The sequence below is a fragment of the Scyliorhinus canicula genome, chromosome 3, assembly GCF_902713615.1.
Source record: "Scyliorhinus canicula chromosome 3, sScyCan1.1, whole genome shotgun sequence".
NCBI classification, from domain to species: Eukaryota; Metazoa; Chordata; class Chondrichthyes; order Carcharhiniformes; family Scyliorhinidae; genus Scyliorhinus; species Scyliorhinus canicula.
In genome coordinates this window covers 124,604,942-124,610,674 of record NC_052148.1, presented here as the reverse complement: position 1 = coordinate 124,610,674, position 5,733 = coordinate 124,604,942, and positions in this window count along the sequence as shown.

Here is a 5,733-nt window from a genome sequence, read left to right as displayed (position 1 = left end):
GCCCCTGAACACCGACTCCATCTTGAGTGGGGCTGGCGCACGAAAGAAGTTCCCAATGCATGCGCAGGATGGAGCGGCCCAACTGCAGATGCGGAGGATGGAGCTGGCCCAACTGCGCATGCGCGGGTTGGCACGGCACCCATTTGGCACCATGAAAGGAAGCTGGAGCAGCGTGAACCGCTCCAGCGCCGTGCTGGCCCAATCGGACGTAACTGGGCCCGTTTCTCGCCGTCGTGAAACGCAACGGCGTTCACGACAGCGCAAACACTTGGGCCCAATATTGGAGAATCACCCCCAAGGTGCTTGACAAGAAATCATTCAGAGAAATCAAGCTTTTAAAGGGGCCATTACCCCAACATAAAATTTAACTTATTCCTGATGAACCATCAATTGAACGCGAGACGAGTTGCTGTACAAATGTAAGCTAGATGTTAGCCCTGCGGTCGACTACAGTAAATGGACGACCGCCAGGCGTACTGGGTATTTATACCTCGCCCTGGAGGCGGGGTTAACTCAGCCTCTCGACCAATCGGGGTGCCGTCACATGACTGGTCTCAACCAATCGGTCGAGAGGCACATGATCGACCAGGGCCAATGGTAAGCCGGTGTTCTGCACCAATGGCAGGCAGCTATGTTAATCATACCACACGACAGCGCGAACACTTGGGCCCAATATTGGAGAATCACCCCCAAGGTGCTTGACAAGAAATCATTCAGAGAAATCAAGCTTTTAAAGGGGCCATAAAATTTAACTTATTCCCCAATAGCACCATGGGCCTTTACACAAGTCCATTGTTGTTTGGATGGTCAACTGGAGAACTGAGGCAACAAAAACAACTTACATTTATAGAACTACTTTATCTTAGTAAAACGCCCCAAGGTACTTCATAAATAGATTTCACATACAGCTTCCTGATGATATATTGGGAGAGATAAAATAAAACAGAAACTTGATCAAAGAGTTATGTTTTAAGGAGTGTCTTAAAAGTTGGTGAGAAAGGCATAGTATTATTTCAAGACTGAAAGAATTAATGTGAACGACTGGAAAAACTATAACACCTGTGACATTATAGAGATTTATAGAGAAATACAGCACAGAACAGGCCCTTCGGCCCACGATGTTGCGCCGAACTTTTGTCCTAGGTTAATCATAGAATTTTGGACAATTTTTCATGGCCAATCCACCCAACCTGCACATCTTTGGACTGTGGGAGGAAACCGGAGTACCCGGAGGAAACCCACGCAGTCACGGGGAGGATGTGCAGACTCCACACAGACAGTGACCCAAGTCGAAATCGAACTTGGGACCCTGGAGCTGTGAAGCAATTGTGCTATCCACAATGCTACCATGCTGCCCTTAAGAAGTTAACCTACACTCCCTTATTCTACCCTAATCCAAGTACCTATCCAATAGCCGCTTGAAGGTCCATAAATTTTCCGACTCAACTACTACCACAGGCAGTGCATTCCATGCCCCCACTACTCTCTGGGTAAAGAACCTACCTCTGACAAAAGAGATTATGAGAATGTTTAGAATACAAAGGGTTAATGTCACATCATAATTAACCACTGTATGGAGCTCGATGCAGAACTATATAAAGCACTGACTCACAGGCTTCTGAGAGAAGGCTGGAGAGGAGAGCCTAGCAGTAGTGAGGGAGATCAGAGTACAGAGGTACAGTTATAGATAGAGTGTAGAGACGAGTGTTAGTTGAGTGTAGAATTTAGATTACTAGATTATTGTTTACTATAGGAGTAAGTGATCAAGCTTTAATAAGTAGTGTAAATAAATGTTAGTTTTGTTCATGAACTTAACTTCTGTGGTCTTTGTGAACACTACAACATCCACTCTGATAACAGAATCACAAAGAGCACCACAACGCCCACATGATGATGTAACAGAGCATCACATGACTAGGAATCTAGTTGGAGGAAATTCATGCTTAAGACTAAGAAATAACTAATGTATCTGCAGAACATCTGTAAATAGTTATGTTCTTCCAATAAACCAGTTATTGTTCAGACACCTATGCTTCAAAATCTGTTCTATCAGCAATCACAACCAATATAGAACAGAAAGTAGACAGGTGGCTAAATATAAAGATGGAATTCTTCAATCATGGAGCTATTAAAATCAGGAATACACAAGACCTTAGAAATGAAATGAAATGAAATGAAAATCGCTTATTGTCACAAGTGGGCTTCAAATGAAGTTACTGTGAAAAGCCCCCAGTCACCACATTCCGGCGCCTGTTCGGGGAGGCTGATACGAGAATCAAACCGTGCTGCTGGCCTGCCTTGGTCTGCTTTCAAAGCCAGTGATCTAGCCCTGTGCTAAACAGCCCCTAATTGAAGCAGTTCAGAGATCTTAGAGGGTTGTTGGGTTGTTCCCAATCATAGGATCACAAAATGGTTATAGAAAAGGTGGCCATTTGGCCCAAAGGTTCTCTGCAAGAACTTTTCACCTGGTTTCACTCCCTTCCATTTCCTGTAACCCTGCAATTATTTTTCCTCTCCAGATGGTTACCTAATTCTCTTTTGAAAGCTACTATTGAATCTGCCACAACTACATTCGCAGGCAGCATATTCCAGACCCTAACCACTCGCTCTTTAAAAATATATTTTCTCATGTCGTTGTTGCTTCTTTTGTCAATCAGTTGGTGTCCTCTGTTCTTCATTCTTCTGCCAATGGGAAATTTGCTCCTATCTGTTTAGACCTCTCATGATTTTTGAAAACCTCCCTCAAACCTTATCTTCTCTGAGAAGAGCCCCAGTATCTCCTATGTAACTGAAGTTCCGAATCCTGAAAACATTCTCGCGAATCATTTATGTACTCACTGCAATACATTCACATCCTTCTTATTATGTGACTGGAACACAGAACTCCAGTTGAGGCCGAACCAGTATTTTATAAAGATTCACCATAACCTCTTTGCTTTTCAACTTTATGTCCCTATTTATGAAGCCCAGCATCCCGTATGCTTTATTATTTACATTTTCTCCACCTGCCCTCCGCCCTTCAATGATTTGTGCACATATGCTTCCAGATCTGTCTGCTGCAGATCTGTCTGCTGCAGCTGCGATAGAATTGTACCTTTCATTAAATATTGCGTCTGTGGTGAATGTAACATATATATGTATATATGATAATTCACACTGTCTTTGTAAGCGCAGTAGCGCTATCCTACCACTATGGGGGAGTAGCGCTGGGAGCACTCAGGAACTTGTACTGGGCTCCACCCTTGGCTCCACCCACAACTCCTCCCCCTAGTGCAGCTGTATAAATACCCGTGTCCAGTGTCAGCCTGAGTTCACTAAGAGTTCATCAACGGGTAACAGGCTGGCTCTGAAGTAAGTCGATTAAAGCCTAGATTCATATCGGAAACACGGGTCTGGTGAATTGATGGTCCCATTAATTTAATCGACTTAAGAACAGTAAAGATCGATTATGGAATCAGCCCTCAAGACTGGACGCCTGGAACTCGACCCGCAGGATGCAGAGGCTAAAGAAATCGTCTCCCACTGGATCCGGTGCTTCAAGGCCTACCTGGCAGAAGCGAGCACAGCCGAAACGACAGAGGATCAGAAGCTAAGTCTACTGCACGCGAGGGTGAGCCACAGAATCTCTACACAACTAAACTCGGCCAGTTCATATACTGCGGCGCTAGCAGTTCTCGATAAAATTTATGTAAGGCCTATTAATGAAGTTTACGCTCACCATGTGTTCACAACTCGCCACCAGCGGCCTACAGAATCACTCGCCGAATTTCTAAGGGAACTCAATAATTTGTCCAATGACTGTAATTACCAAGCGGTTACCGCGGCTGAACACAGGGAACTTGAGGTACACAATGTTTTTGTAGCGGGCCTCAGGTCTAACTATGTGCGCCAACGACTGCTGGAAAAGGGGGCCCAGGACTTAGAAACGACTGTGGAAGCTGCTACCACGATGGAGGTCTCCTTCCGCAGCCTTAACTCGTTCCCCGCGGACCCCGCGACCCAATCATGGGCCCCCATCCAGCGACTCCCCCAGGCCTGTGCTACGCGGCCGCCCAGCCACCATGCTGCCCCAGCCAGCCATTATGCTGCTCCAGCCAACCACTACGCTGCTCCAGCCTGCCATTTCTGCGGCCAGAACCAGCACCCACGGCAGCATTGCCCGGCCCGCAACGTGACCTGCAGCAGCTGCGGGCGAAAAGGCCATTACGCAAGAGTGTGCCTCGCTAAAAGGGCCCCAGCTTCCAACTCCCCAGCAACTCGAAGTAATCACTCCCCTCACTCGCACCGTGGGGCCCAAAACGCTGCGGCCTATGCCCCGACTCCGCCCCCTCCAGCCACATGCGATCCATGGGGCCGCCATCTTGGAAAACCTCCACCACGCGGCCAGCCACGTGCGACTCATGGGGGCCGCCATCTTGGACGCCATCATCCTCGCCGCCCACCACGTGCGATCCACGGGCCCGATCGGCATCTCCGTGCTCAGACAACTCTGCGGAAGAATTCGAATTCGACTATGAACTCAGAGGGCAGTCATCACGGGGCCACTTCAGCACAGCTGATTGAGCCGCCGACTACCCACAACTCAGCACGGTCACCCTGGACCAATCATGACCTAAGAATCTACGAAACTCGATGGCAGAGGTCCATATCAACGGGTACAAAACGCCATGCCTCTTCGACTCCGGGAGCACGGAGAGCTTCATACATCCAGACCTGGTAAGAAGCTGTTCGCTCCCCGTTTTCCCCATGCAGCAAACTATCTCGCTCGCTTCAGGCTCCCATTCAGTCCAGATCCACGGGCGCACCGCCACGACACTCACAATCTGAGGCGCTAGCTACCCGAAATTCAAACTCTACGTTTTGCCCGAACTCTGCGCGCCACTCTTACTAGGCCTAGACTTCCAATGTACCCTCAAGAGCCTCACCCTCAGCTTCGGAGGGCCCCTCCCCCCCCTCCTCTCTTCGCCAATCTCACAAAGGACTTTAAACCCGTAGCCACTCGTAACAGGCGGTGTTCTGTGCTGTACTGTTCTATATTCTATATAGCCTGAAGGATAGGGTATTTGTCAGAGCAGTGGTCCGAAGGCTACTCAGTGAGGGGGTTATAGAGGCCAGCAATAGTCCCTGGAGAGCTCAGGTGGTGGTCGTTAAGACCGGGGGAAAATTCCGTATGGTGGTCGACTACAGTCAGACCATAAATAGATTTACACTCCTCGACGCGTATCCCCTCCCCAGGATTGCAGACATGGTAAACCAGATCACCCAGTACCGGCTCTTTTTCACGGTGGATCTGAAGTCTGCATATCACCAGCTCCCAATCCGCCCGGAGGACCGCCACTACACGGCATTCGAGGCCGATGGCCGCCTCTTCCATTTCCTCCGGGTCCCTTTCGGCGTCACTAATGGGGTCTCGGTCTTCCAACGAGCAAAGGACCGAATGGTGGACCAGTACGGGCTGCGGGCCACGTTTCCGTACTTGGACAATGTCACCATCTGCGGCTATGACCAGCAGGACCACGACGCCAAACTCCACCGTTTTCTCCAGACGGAATAGAAACTGAACCTCACGTACAACAAGGAGAAATGCGTTTTCTGCACAACCAGACTAGCCATCCTCGGCTATGTCGTGGAAAACGGAGTCCTGGGCCCAGACCCAGACCGTATGCGCCCCCTCTTAGAACTCCCCCTCCCCCATTGCCCCAAGGCCCTCAAACGGTACTTGGGCTTCTTTTC